The sequence below is a fragment of the Girardinichthys multiradiatus genome, chromosome 13, assembly GCF_021462225.1.
Source record: "Girardinichthys multiradiatus isolate DD_20200921_A chromosome 13, DD_fGirMul_XY1, whole genome shotgun sequence".
Classification (NCBI taxonomy): domain Eukaryota; kingdom Metazoa; phylum Chordata; class Actinopteri; order Cyprinodontiformes; family Goodeidae; genus Girardinichthys; species Girardinichthys multiradiatus.
This window is the reverse complement of record NC_061806.1, coordinates 43,235,156-43,249,509: the sequence shown is the minus strand read 5'-3', so window position 1 is coordinate 43,249,509 and position 14,354 is coordinate 43,235,156. Positions and strand designations below refer to the sequence as shown.

Sequence of the window (14,354 nt, the reverse complement as noted above, 5' to 3'; positions counted from 1 at the left end):
CGTGAAACTCCTGAAGTTTGAAGATGACACCACTGTCATTGGACTGATCCAGGACGGTGATGAGTCTGCATACAGACAGCAGGTGGATCGGCTGGTACACTGGTGGAGTCAGAACTACCATGAACTGAACCCACTCAAGACTGTGGAAATGGCGGTGGACCTTCGGAGAACACCACCCCCATACACCCCCTCACCATCCTCAACAACACTGTATCGGCTGTGGACCACTTCAGGTTCCTAGGAACCACCATCTCTGAGGACCTGAGATGGTCTTCACACATAGACACTGTTCAAAAGAAGGCCCAGCAGAGACTGTACTTCCTGAGGCAACTCAAGAAGTTCAACCTTCCACAGGAGCTGCTGGTCATCTTCTCCACTGCCATCATTCAGTCTGTCCTGTCTTCATCCATCTCAGTGTGGTTTGGATCATCCACCAAACAGGACAGGTCCAGACTGCAACGAATAATCAGGACTGCAGAGAGAATAATCAGAGCTGACCTTCCCTCCATCCAGGACTTATACAGGTCAAGGGTCAAGAAAAGAGCTGCTAAAATCTCTGCAGACCCCACACACCCTGCACATAAACTGTACAGAGCTTTACCTTCAGGTGGCGCTACAGAGCACTGTTCACTAAAACCAGCCGCCACAGAGACAGTTTCTTCCCCCAGGCTGTTTCTCTGTTGAACATTTAATAGAGTACAAAACAACAGCATATAGATGTTGCAAATGCACCTTTTTATTATATATGTGTACATTGTAAATTATAAATATGTTTATTCTGTAATGCAAAAACAGAACAAAAGAGCAAAGTGTACCGGAGTCAAATTCCTTGTTTGTATGTACGAACTTAGCAATAAATCTGATTCTGATGCTGATGTCTTCTCAAGGTTCTTCACAACAGTCAGGTTCATACATTCTAATTAATCGTAACCATTGAACAGTTCAGTCAGATTCAGTAATTTATTCAAATTGGATAAAAAGTTTTTCTATCTAAGGAAACCCAGCAGATTGCATCCAGTCAGTGACTTGCAGCATTCACTCCTCCTGGATGAGCATGTAGAGACAGTGGACAGTCACTGGGGTTGACTTTGCAGCAATCCCTCATACTGAGCATGCATGTAGCGACAGTGGAGAGGAAAAACTCCCTTTTAACAGGAAGAAACCTCCAGCAGAACCAGAACCAGGCTCAGTGTGAGCGGCCATCTGCCACGACCGACTGGAGGTTTGAGAGAACAGAGCAGAGACACAAAGAGAACAAAGAAGCACTGATCCAGGAGTACTTTCTATGGGAAGGAAAAGTACATGTTAATGGATGTAGCTCCTTTAGTCGTTTCATCTAGAAAGAAAGAACAGATAAACTCTGATCCAGTTTTCAAGGTTAGAGTCTGAAAGAGAGAACATAGAGTTAGTTACAGTAGAAGCTCAGTCAGTAGCCATGTCTAGGAGAGAGAAAGAGTTAAACACTGAAAGACAGGGTCATGTGGATCATCTGTAGAAGGTGAACATTAAGTTGTTGTCAGCAGGTCAGACGATGCCCCTCTCCAGAAAGGTGTCACAGGTAGACACAGAGCCAGGCCAGGTGTAGCTTCTAGGAAGAGAAAAGAGAGAACAAAAAGTTAAAAGCTGAAATAACAGCAAATAATGCAAAATTGGAGAGTAGTATGAGAATGTAGCGAAGAGGGTGAAAGTGGTCATTATGTCCTCCAGCAGCCTAAGCCTATAGCAGCATAACTACAGAGATAGTTTCAGTTCAGATTATTTAGTTAAACGGAGCTTATTTACAACAATGTCGTCTCAAGGAACCTCACAAAGGGTCCCACTGATGGTCATTGTTCTACTAAAAACCACAAGGATTGGGATACTTCTCTCTGTCAGACTGATTATAACCATTGGAGAAGAGAAAGGGTCATACAGGTTTGTGTGAGAGTTTGTGATGCTGGGAGGCGACGGCAACCCACATCTTTTCTCCCTGGATGATGAAACTGGTGGGTTTAATCCTGCAGCTTCCTCAGAAACCATGAAGTAAGGAAACAAACTGAATTTTGTTTTTGCAAAGAGCAGAAACCAGACAGCTTCATTTTCTGGGAAAACTGGAGTTGGAGTTGCAGAAAACAAAGAACTACAATGCTAAAGCTGGAGCCAGGGACCCATAATAAAGAATAATAAAGAAATCAGAGTAAATAGTAGTTTTTTGTTTTGCATAAAAAGCAGAGTTAGTGCAGCAGCAGTGTTGCTGTTGCTTTGGCCTTGCCTTGGTGGTTTTTAAATGAGAAACGGTATGTTTGTAATAAGAGTTTAAATAAAAAAGTAGAAATAACTGAAGGATTTTCTTCCCATCTTCCGTTCTATTTATCTGAGTTTGTCGCTCAGGTGTGATTTAAAAAGCGTTCTTTCAGCTGTTTCTTGTCTCTGTGATGTTGGATAAATTTAGGTTTTCAGTTCTGGTTGTGACTCAGTGATTTACTTTCACTTCCAGGAATCATGTCTGTTTGCATGTTGCCAGTAGCACTGTTATCGTCTGCTGACCACAGTTCTGGCTCGTCTGTGGTTCTGCTCATATTTCCGTGGTGTGTCACGTTGCCATGGCTGCAGGCATGAACGACCAGCCGCGCCCTGTCAGGTTTCTGATGACTCACTGCAGCGGTCAGTCCCTAAAATGCTCATATTTCCTTCTGTTGTGTTGCTACGGCACACTTCCTCCTAAACATCCTTTAATGATGTGGCGAACGGATCTTTCATCTATTCACTGCTTTCTGTGTTGGCCACATCACCTTACGAGTTTGGCATCTTGAAACTGCAGCCATTTTATGCTTCCCTTTGGTATTCCAGGCTTTTCCTATAAATCTCAGAGGTTTTTCCAGTCTCTTGGTGCTTGTGTGCATCCATTAGCGTCTCTCACAGTCAGCCATTTTACATCAGTTCCCCATAGATCACCTATTTTCAGAAGCTATTTGTAGTCACATGACATCAGTGGTCAATGCTGGCCCAATTGAAGCTTTCTGCAGTTTCTCTGTATAATTAGGAGGATCTGTTGGTAGGAATACTTTAAAATCTTCCAATTTTAATATAAAAGAACTGATTACATTTTTAATCAAACTTTAGAAGAGCTGAGCTATTTAGTTTGTCAAGATGTTTAATTAGGTGCAAACTTGTTGCAACATTTTTAGTAACATGTCACTGTCAGTAAAAAGTAAAATGCTTTTTCCTTCTTTGAAAATTGTAAACGTTCATGACCACTATGCTCCATATGACTGCTCATTTACACACAGTTTAGTTTGTAAGTAACTAGACCCAGATGACTAAGAACAACTGTCATGTTTCTCCAGACTCCATGTTGTTTTAACTTCTTGAAGGAGTTCTGGACTTTCCCATAATTCAACCTGACAGCTCTTTGTTTTGGGCCTCGTTTCCCTTCAGTTAGCTGCACCAGCTCGTTAAGATCTGACATTAATTGTTGATTCTCTTGCAGAATTAGATTCTGCAGGTATTTGCTTGAAAAATGCTAATTGCAGGCTGCATTATTATTTCCTAAACATTGATTCATACAGCACCTTTAAAAAGTATTAATACCCCATTCCACATTTTGTCCTGTTCCACCACCTTTGTTATTGTATTTTTATATGATAATCCAGCACAAGCTATTGCATTTTATTCTTGTATAATATTATAATAACGTATATTATATTCTTACCTTCTTTTTTTTTTTTTACCGTGTCCTGTCCTTCAGAGTAGCTCAGAACTGTTGTCTGAGAGCCAAGAAGAAGCCCAACAGATTTACTTTCACAAGTGGAGCACTACGGCTAACGCTACAATGCCTTGCATGATATTTATAAAATAAACTTTATTAGAAACTGCTTTGGGATTATTTTAATTGTTATGGACACGGAGATGGAAACGAAAAGGAAAAAACAAGAAGCAAGAAAGAGAGAGGTGGGGCAAATATGGCAAAGGGAGAAAAGGAGAAAAGAAAAAAGGAGAGGAAGAAGGATAAAGAGAATAAAAGATAACGCCCTAGATGACTGCTTCTACATCTGCAGAAACATATATAATAACGGCATTGTTACAGAAAAGTGCACGGTTCTTATGAATGCAAGATATATTTAGTGGTTACCACAGCTCAACATAGAACATCTGTGTATCTGTTAACACCTGAATCTAAACACCTGTGGGTCTGAGTGGGAGCTTGTGTATAGAAGGTTTCTCCAAAAAAATATGCAATAGCAAGTGTGAGGAGCCACAGACCCACCATCCTGGACCCAAGACAGACATGGAGGAGATCTAAGCCACAGACATCCAAAGGCCCCCCAGACCATGGGAACCCTGGGAGGACCACTGCTGGGACTACTGCAACCCCCCCAGAGAAGAGCAGAGGAGAGCCCGGTGGGAACCACCCAGCAGCCACAGTGCAGATGCCTCAGGGAGCTGCCGCAACGAGCCCACAGTAGCAGCCCAACAACCAACCTGACACAAAAACAGGCAAACACAGTTAAAATCACACACTCTCACCCTACTTCGTACACATAAAGACACACAACAATGGACGTCATACACTCACACTCATCATACATACTCTATACTCCCAGGTCCAGGTACCGATACCTCAGAGGGGCAACCAGCCCCCAGACCAAGGAGGTGGTCCCCTTTTGTCCGTGGTGGAGACAGGTAAACAGAACCAGCCAAGACTAGTGCCGGAACCGCCTGAAGCTGAGTGACCCCAGCCCAGTCCCCAACCCCCCATTCTAACCTTAGCCCCCGACGACCCCTGTCTCCATTCGGAGCAGGGGCCACGTACAAAAGAGGGTTCTACCTGGTCCAAACAAACCCGCCAACCAGAGTCGTCCCAGGGTGAAACAGTCCCAACCGCCCAATGAATTCTGATCTTAATCCCATGAGCCCTCCACCCCCCATGAACCCCAACACGAATCTTCCCACAGGGCGACTCCCAACAAGGACACAGATATAGAACACATGCCCCTGAACTCAAACGCCATGAATCCCCTCCCCACAGGGACACCCCCCCCACAGATGAGCTCCACTCGTAAAAAGCCGATGCACGGGCCACGAGCCCCAGCAAAGAGGAGCCAGCTGGAAGCGTGCAGCGCGTGTGGCCCCACCCAAAAAAATGAGCAGACCAGCCGGCCCAGCTCAACAAGAGTACGCCACACAAATCAGAGAACATGACGAACATGCCCAACCACCCCCAAACTCACGGGGACAGAGCCAACGCCACAGCAACAGCGACACTACACATCTTTCCATACATCCGTAGGGACACAGTAAAAACCACCCTAAGACCACACCACCCACCAGAAACGACCCTGCAGATGAGCAAACCCCACCCCAGTACAAGGTTGAGAAGCCCAATGCAGCCTCTAAGCCCAGCAATGGCTGCCCCGCAGCACCCACACACAACGGCCAGAGCCACACCACACAGGACCACCACCACAGCACGCCGTACAGCAGAGGACAGAGTGCACCAAAGAGCACCCTGCAAAAGCAGTGCACAGAGCCCCCGCCAGTCTCTCAAAAATAAAGCCTACCTCTTGAAGAAGAGAGGACCTGCAATGAGATGGTAACAGTTTAGGAGTCACCCAAGGCCCACCAATGAACAAAACACATGCACGGGCCCAAAACCCAGATGACATACCCGCCAGGACCTAAGCTCCCCAGGCCCAGCCAGAACCCCAGTCCAGGGACACCCCAGCTGCCCCATATCCTCCCTGCAACAACCCCTAACCCACAACAACGCCCCACTGGACAAAGCCAAAGGTCCCCCACTAGGTGATGGAGCCGATTAAAGGAGTCCAGAGAGGTTGATCTGATGTGGAAACAGAGGCTGTCTCCAGACCTATGTAATCCAACAAACTAGTTAATACTAAATACTAATCACTCATTCTTCCAATTTATGAGGATAGTTTTCTTATCGATACATAAGGCAGTGAAAACCATATGAAATGAATTTGTCTCCATGGTGACATCATCTAAGTTGCCCAACAGGCAACCAGAACCTCTGAACACGTGTACATAGTGCTTGATTGTAATTGTCCGGTATATTGCCTGTGCACTGTAAGGAGGTATTAGACGGTGCAAAACACATCCTGAACATCCGTTGATTGTTAACTGGGGCCAATAGCCATTTTAAAAGTTCTTAAACATATCGGGGGGGGGGGTGATTAGTGAAGATCCTGTCATATTCTTATGTTCCACATATATAGTATTAGGTCTTCTGGGGTTCTTCCACCAGCTTTGAACATCTACAGACTGAAATATTTTCCCCTTTTTTCTTTATAAAACAGCTCAGGTTCAGTCAGATTATGATGGCACATCATTTACCAAGTCTCACCACAGATTCTTGGTTGTATTTAGATCTGGACTTTATCTAGATTATTCTAACACATGAATATTCTTTGGTCTTAACTATCCATTCTATCCCTGGTTGGATGTTCAGGGTGGTTCTCCTGCTGGAAGGTGAACCTCCACTTGTCTCAGGTCTTCTCCAGCCCCGAACCGGTTTTCATACAGGATTGTCCTGGATTTATCTCCATCCATCTTCCCATCAACTCTGACTAGCTTCCCTGCACCTGCTGATAAAAGCATTCCCACATCATAATGCTGCCACCACCAACTTTCACTATGTGAATGGTGTGTTCAGAGTGTTAGTTTTCTTCCACACAGAGGGCCTGATATACTGAAGGTTTACATTTACAAAAACACGTGCAAACTTGATAGGTCACGCAAAGCTGATCTGCTAACCAGGTGCACCGGGGACTGCATCTGAGCAGAAGAGAAGGCACAATCCCTTTAGCTTGTTTGCCGTCATAAATCTGCACAATATGTGCTGGTTATGTGAAATACTTTGCGAAGGATATGCAAATGTCACCATTTAGCACATGCACTGATTTATAAAACATGAACAAGATCTGTTCTTTTGTCCATTTTGAGCACGTTTGAAAGGCAGGTGCAACCTGGCAGCGTTACGAACTTATGTCTGTGATCATTGTGGCAAGAAGGCATAGGGACCAAGAAAGACGACAGAGATGGAGAACCTGTCAACATATTTCGACTGTCAGAAATAAAAATACAGACATATCATCTATCCAGCAATGCTGATTTGGAGCTGCAGGATTACCTAATAACTCTAGCATATCATAACTTTCCAGGTTTTATGATTGTTATTTTTTCTTTTAACTTTAGCTTTTATTATTTTCATGTTTTAAATGTTTTTACTGTTGATTTGTTGCACTTTGAGATTCTTAAATGTAAAGTGCATTATAAATAAAATGTATTAATATCATCATTACCTCCAACTACATGGCCTTGAACTTCATCTTTCTTATACGACCACTGTGCTCTCCCAAACTCTCCATGGTGGCTATAGGCCAGTCTGCACCACTTTTACACCTGTTATCAATTGCATAAGCAATCTTAGTCAATCACCCGCAACACGCCCACTAATTGCATGTGCAATTTTTTGTTTGCGTATGCAATTTAGCGCTCCTGATTTGGGATCTTGGTAGATCCAGTCATGAGTGTTTTGCACAAAAGAAAATTCAGTTTTGGTCTCTTCTGAGACCTCGTTCCACATATTTGGAAAAACTGCAAATAGGATCTTCAGGCTCTCTTCTTTCCACTGTTTCAACTAATAGTTGTACTGTGGACAGACTTTCTCTTCTGAGCGCTGGATCAATGTAGCTCCTCCAGAGTTACCTGTTGGCTGCTTCCCTGATTAACATCCTGGCCTGGTCATCCTGGTCAGCTAAGGAGGATGGCCATGTCTTGGTAGGTTGTGTCATCCCCTTTCCATTTTCAGATGATGGACTGAACATGTGGACTGTGTTAAATAAGACAGTGACTTCCAGGAGTAATTGGTTCTACTTGTTTTATTTCAGGGTGTAGTCGGAGGAAATGGGGCTGAATACAAAAGCATGCCACACTTTTAAGATCTTTCATCAGTTAAAATGGTTGCTAACTAAGCACCTTTCCTTTTGTTTCACCCTGATGAACTACCTTGTGTTGGTTTATCATATAAAGGTTTTGCAGGATTGTGCCTGATGACTGAGTCAGAATGTTGAATGTAAAGTTTATCGTGTCTCGGATCTTTGTTGGTTTTGCTCCAGAATCAAACAACTCCTACTCCTACCTGAAGAACCTTCACATGTTTTGGTTCTGTAAGATCCAGCTCCAGACAGAAATTCTTCTGTTTGCTGGCAAAAAGCTTGGAGAGCAGAACTCCAGTAAATGTTTTTATTGTGTGGCACGTTAAAATGGCATCGTTGCAGAATCCTCCCAGGATTTCCCAACACTTGTGTGTGTGAGACGTTTAAGCAATACTCCTCTGAGCCTTCTTCACTCTGCTCTGCTTCCAATAGTCCAGACTTGCATTTAACGACCTGGAATAGAAACGCGTATCTTAAATAACTCTATGAAAGCTGTCCTGAGAGAGCCTTCAGTCAGTTTGATTTATTTTGGTTTAAGATTGGAAATCCCTTCCAATCTTAATTAGATAAACCTTATTTTTAATTAATTTAATGATTTTCTCATGAATCTGAGATCTTTTGAGCATTTTTGGTCCTCACACACTCAGACTGTCATGGATTCTGCTTGAAGACCTAAGCAACTTGTTTCTGGAATTTGTTGCAGCTTGAATTGCAGTAATTAGTTTATGTTAACTAGATTAATTCAGTGTGAAAAATGTTTTTTGTTGTTGTTTAAAGTGAATTTATGACTTTATTGGTGTGTTTGCTTGGTGCTGGTTTCATTCCTCTCCCTCTGTGGTTTTGGGTTGCTAACCGACCTTAACTCTGATTTGTGCCGCCGGGTTTTCTTTGCTTCGGAGCCACAGGACAGGTAATGAAGAGCAGGTGGAAATAAAGCTGTTTCCAATGAGCTGAAGGTTTTTGTCCGTCAGAGGTTTTATCTGCAGGAATGTCTCCCTACTCTTTAAAAGCAGCACTGCAGCTGTGTTCCTGTTTTGGGATAAATTCTTCCAGATATCGGCGCCCATGCTTCAGTAAATCATTCCCGATTGTGTGACGGGCTGTCAGGGAAGAACTGGCAGGTCATCTTTTGCCTGGTACGATCCTCAGCGGAGCCTCATCTGGAACACAAATGATCCGCAGGTTGTTTTAAGGTTGTCGTGCCTCAGAGGGGCGCGGTTATTTCTCCCTGCCTCATTGGCTGACAGACCTGCTGGAAGAAATATTTTACATTCATTTCATGCAGATACCAGCTCTGTTTCAGATTACAGTTCTTCACAAACAGGGAGACAAATAAACAATCAGACGGTGGCTTTCTTTAGAGAGTACATAAAGACTGCAAGGACGAGATGATCCCAGTTTTTCCAGACGTTTGACGCGCCTCATCATTCCTCCTCTTTTGCAACAATAATTAGATTATGATGGAGAATGTTTACCACAATCAGCGTGGCGCACAGCTCTATAATTATTCTATAAAACTTTGGGGAAAATTTCTCCTTCCCTGCTGACATTTTCCATATCTTTTCCGAACCTTCAGTGAGTATTTTTTAGCTCTGCTGGTAGTGCTGGTGTCCTGGACTCCTTGGAGCTTTCCAGTGTTGCTCCAGAAGTTCCAACACTGGAGCAATTGTCCTCTTTGTTCGGAGAGGAACGCCGCGGTTGCTTTTCCATTTAGGTTTGACTGGTTTGGGATGTGGCCTGAGTGTTAATAGGAATGCTGGTGGACCAGATATATAACTTACTCAGAGTTTGACCTTTGGATTTAGTTAGAAGAATCTGTGGAAAAAATGAGCGTCTCTGAGCGTAGATCATGTTTAAATTGGCGCCTTTAGGAGTTAAACACACAAAGAGCACTGTTCATTTTGCTCTGCCAAATGTTATAAAGTTTAACGTCTTTCTGGAATGGAAACGGAGGAGCAACTCTGAGACGTTCATCTACACTTATTGCCCCTGCTGGTGCAGATGTGTAGAAATCATCTTTTATTACAGGAGCATCTTCTCTCAATGTTGGAAAATCATCCAACAGTCTATAAGATGAAATAAATATATATATATATATATACAGGAGTCGGACAATAAAACTGAAACACCTGTCATGTTAGTGTGGGAGGTTTCATGGCTAAATTGGACCAGCCTGGTAGCCAGTCTTCATTGATTGCACATTACACCAGTAAGAGCAGAGTGTGAAGGTTCAATTAGCAGGGTAAGAGCACAGTTTTGCTCAAAATATTGAAATGCACACAACATTATGGGTGACATACCAGAGTTCAAAAGAGGACAAATTGTTGGTGCACATCTTGCTGGCGCATCTGTGACCAAGACAGCAAGTCTTTGTGATGTATCAAGAGCCACGGTATCCAGGGTAATGTCAGCATACCACCAAGAAGGACGAACCACATCCAACAGGATTAACTGTGGACGCAAGAGGAAGCTGTCTGAAAGGGATGTTCGGGTGCTAACCCGGATTGTATCCAAAAAACATAAAACCACGGCTGCCCAAATCACAGCAGAATTAAATGTGCACCTCAACTCTCCTGTTTCCACCAGAACTGTCCATCAGGAGCTCCACAGGGTCAATATACACGACCGGGCTGCTATAGCCAAACCTTTGGTCACTCATGCCAATGCCAAACGTCGGTTTCAATGGTGCAAGGAGCGCAAATCTTGGACTGTGGACAATGTGAAACATGTATTGTTCTCTGATGAGTCCACCTTTACTGTTTTCCCCACATCCAGGAGAGTTACGGTGTGGAGAAGCCCCAAAGAAGCATAACACCCAGACTGTTGCATGCCCAGAGTGAAGCATGGGGGTGGATCAGTGATGGTTTGGGCTGCCATATCATGGCATTCCCTTGGCCCAATACTTGTGCTAGATGGGCGCGTCACTGCCAAGGACTACCGAACCATTCTTGAGGACCATGTGCATCCAATGGTTCAAACATTGTATCCTGAAGGCGGTGCCGTGTATCAGGATGACAATGCACCAATACACCCAGCAAGACTGGTGAAAGATTGGTTTGATGAATATGAAAATGAAGTTGAACATCTCCCATGGCCTGCACAGTCACCAGATCTAAATATTATTGAGCCACTTTGGGGTGTTTTGGAGGAGAGAGTCAGGAAACGTTTTCCTCCACCAGTATCACGTAGTGACCTGGCCACTATCCTGCAAGAAGAATGGCTTAAAATCCCTCTGACCACTGTGCAGGACTTGTATATGTCATTCCCAAGACGAATTGACGCTGTATTGGCTGCAAAAGGAGGCCCTACACCATACTAATAAATTATTGTGGTCTAAAACCAGGTGTTTCAGTTTCATTGTCCAACCCCTGCAAATTCATGATATAATAATATATCATGAATATATTTACATGTATATATATATACATGTAAATATATTCATGATATATGAATATATTCATGATATATGAATATATCATGAATATATTGGATGGAGACAAAACGCTGATCCTGAGTGTCTGAATATAAAACGGGCAGCGTTACCTTAAGACGGCGTCTGCCTGAGAGCTTTCCATGGACAGGATGAATGACTCAGCACACACTGGGAAATGTGAGTCCATTTTAAACCACACTCAGCTTTTCCTGCCTGGGCCTCCATGAGGAGGGCGAAGCAGCAAGCTGGCCCAGATGAGAACATGTGGCACCTTTTTTATGTGCATCTCAGTGAGTCCAGCCTGCAATGACTGGGAAGCAATATTCAAAAAGATCATAGTGTGCATGAGTGGATTGGCCTCAGCAGAACTGAGAGTTGTGCTGCTTTCTCTGGGTGTTAAACGTGAAGAAGATGAATTTCAGCAGAAACTTCATGGAGGCTTTGATTCAGCGCAGCCAAGGTAGGAAACAGTTCAGTCTTCTGGCCAAAAGGTGTCAGCACAGAAAAGCTTTCTGAGCGGTGTGAGTGTGTGCAGAGGAGCAGAGAGCATGGCGCTGGTCTGGGTGTGTCTGTGGAGCCGACAGGACGCTGCGTCTGTGATTAACTCAACATGTTGGTTAGGATTGTTTTTCATGATCCGTGTTGATCCCACACAGACAGAAACTTGTGTTTGCAGAATGCTAATTATGCATGATCATTTTAAACTGGATGTCTGCAGTTAGACACCACCCAGGCTCTCTGCCCCGACAGTGAGGAGGTTCATGTTTCTAGGATGTAGGTGAGGGGGATGCAGCTGCGTGGCCAATGACTCACTGCCACCTGGAACCGTGCATTCATAGGGCCTGGATTGGGTCAGGAATAAATCTGCTGATTAAATGTGTCAGATGATAACCTAAGCTTTGAACAAATTGTTTAGCAATGAGACGACATAAAAGCAGTGACCTTTGAGTCAAATCTAACCAACTAAATTGAAAAAATATCAGATAAAAGAGTTGGAATTTTCTGCTTTTGGCAGAAATTTGTCTTGAGGCCAATAAATAATTTACTGCGTCTGTTTATCATCAGTATATCTATCTTTACTATAGAATAGGAACCACAAAAAAACGTATCATAGACCGTTTGTCTTTTGTTTTGGTTTGACTAATTTACATTTCAGACTGACTAGAAATATAAGGTTTCACAGCCTACATGTAGGAGCCCTTCACATCAGAAATCACAGAAGAAAGTCTCTGACGGGTGCAGATATTTATTTCTTCTTTCCAGAGTATCCAGGATAATCCTAGCTTATCCAGAACCCTTTCCAGCACCATGAAAACATAAAATAAGGTTTTAAACATAACTGAACGTGTTAACATTATAAATTCTGTCATAAAATGCTAAATTAAGGCAAACGAACCAGATAAAGTGTGCTACTGTTGCATTCAAAATCAGACACTTTAACGTCTGAACAATATAAATCTATAACATGGCACACCTCACTTCGCTTGCCAAGGGTGCAAAACATCCGGAAACATGTAAGCAGTGAGTCTGTCAGCTAGCTGGAGTCATGAGAGCTCAATGACCACATGGATGCATGGTGTAGATATACATACAGACGGGACGGATCGGATCCGTTTCAAAGCAAACATATTAGACCCAGCAACATAACTGACAGACATCATCAGACTTTCATCAGACAGAAAAGGCTAAAAAAAGATGACTTCAACTCACAAGCTGGATCAGAACCCGCTGCAGCCCGCTGCATGATTATCTGCTTTATACAGATTACCTTCCTATTTTCAGTTCCAGTTCGGTTTAATCATCTCAGGGAGTATTGAGGTTGGGGTTTGCTCTTCAGAAAAACAGATGCAGCCGCGCCTCCTGGTACGTTTTGGGCCTTTTATCATGTCTGTCTGCTGGAGCTGTTTCAGGTCCGGTCCGTACGACTTTATCTGTGACATTAAAACTGAAAACAGCTGTTTGTGTTGCAGCTTCGTTTAAACCAGGGAGGTAAAGACAGTCAGCAGTGATGAGGTGAAAATGAGGCAGGAGATTACGGATAATTTCACTGATTTTCAGGAATCTAGACTTCATTAAATCATCTCTGATTCAAAATGTAAAATATTCAGACTGGTTGGACTTAAACTAGATTATTCTAAATTTCCTACAAACTCAGCTTCAGATGAATGAAACCTGTTGAAAACCACAAAAATAGCTGAACTGAATTATTCTACACTGATCAAAGAATACTGGAGACAAAGATTTAACTAAACTAACTATCTAACTAACTTAACTAAACTAACTGAACTGACTGACTAACTGAGGAACCAGCAGGTGGGTAAAGACAGGAACAACAGCCAACATGATGTTTTAATCTGTTTATAAGGGATGTTTTTATTTATTCAAACATTTATAGCATAAATACTTTAACAGAATCATTTTATATTGAAGTTCTGTTCTGAAGGGGATCATAAAACTCACACTTTTCCGTTTGTCACCCACGGTGACGTCCTGACCCAAACTTTGGGAACTAATGCTCTGAAAACCAGTTTGTGTTCTATGAATCATTTACTCTATTTGCTAAATAAGAAGTTAAAACCCTGTTTCTGAAGGTTCTGTTACAACCCGTCCATTTGATTTATTTCTCTTGTTCAGAGGTCCAGAGTTATGGTTTTGTTCTGTTTTTACTTCCAGAAAAGCACCTTTTGTTTTCAGGAAAGATGCCTTATTAGTAAAGTCAGATTCATATTTCTGTTAATCTCTTTACTTCAAAATCCAAACCCTGTGGATATTCCAGAACCACGGTACCATCTGCAGCTGTTTTACAGCTGCCACAGAGCAACCTTTGTTTTAACAGCGGGCTGCCATTAAATCCTGTTTTCCGCTCTTTGTCCAAACTCCGTCAGAAAATGTGACCCTGGGAGTTTCTGCCCATGGCTCCGGTCCAGTGGAGCTCGTCACAAACCGCCCCACACTTGAGATTCTGTTTCCACAGTGGAAAAGCT

The 14,354-nt window shown here is 43.0% G+C and overlaps 1 protein-coding gene and 1 long non-coding RNA gene across 2 annotated transcripts in view; one reads left to right on the top strand and one right to left on the bottom strand.

The window, feature by feature from the left end:
- The window catches only part of pleca (plectin a), a 130,564-nt gene that overhangs the window by 52,132 nt on the left and 64,078 nt on the right, over positions 1-14,354 (top strand). The window lies entirely within an intron of this gene.
- LOC124879449 lies at positions 7,863-13,576 on the bottom strand. The gene is made up of 2 exons (XR_007041035.1): positions 13,081-13,576; positions 7,863-9,189 (listed from the first exon to the last, which is right to left on the bottom strand). It is a non-coding gene; the product is annotated as an uncharacterized LOC124879449 (long non-coding RNA).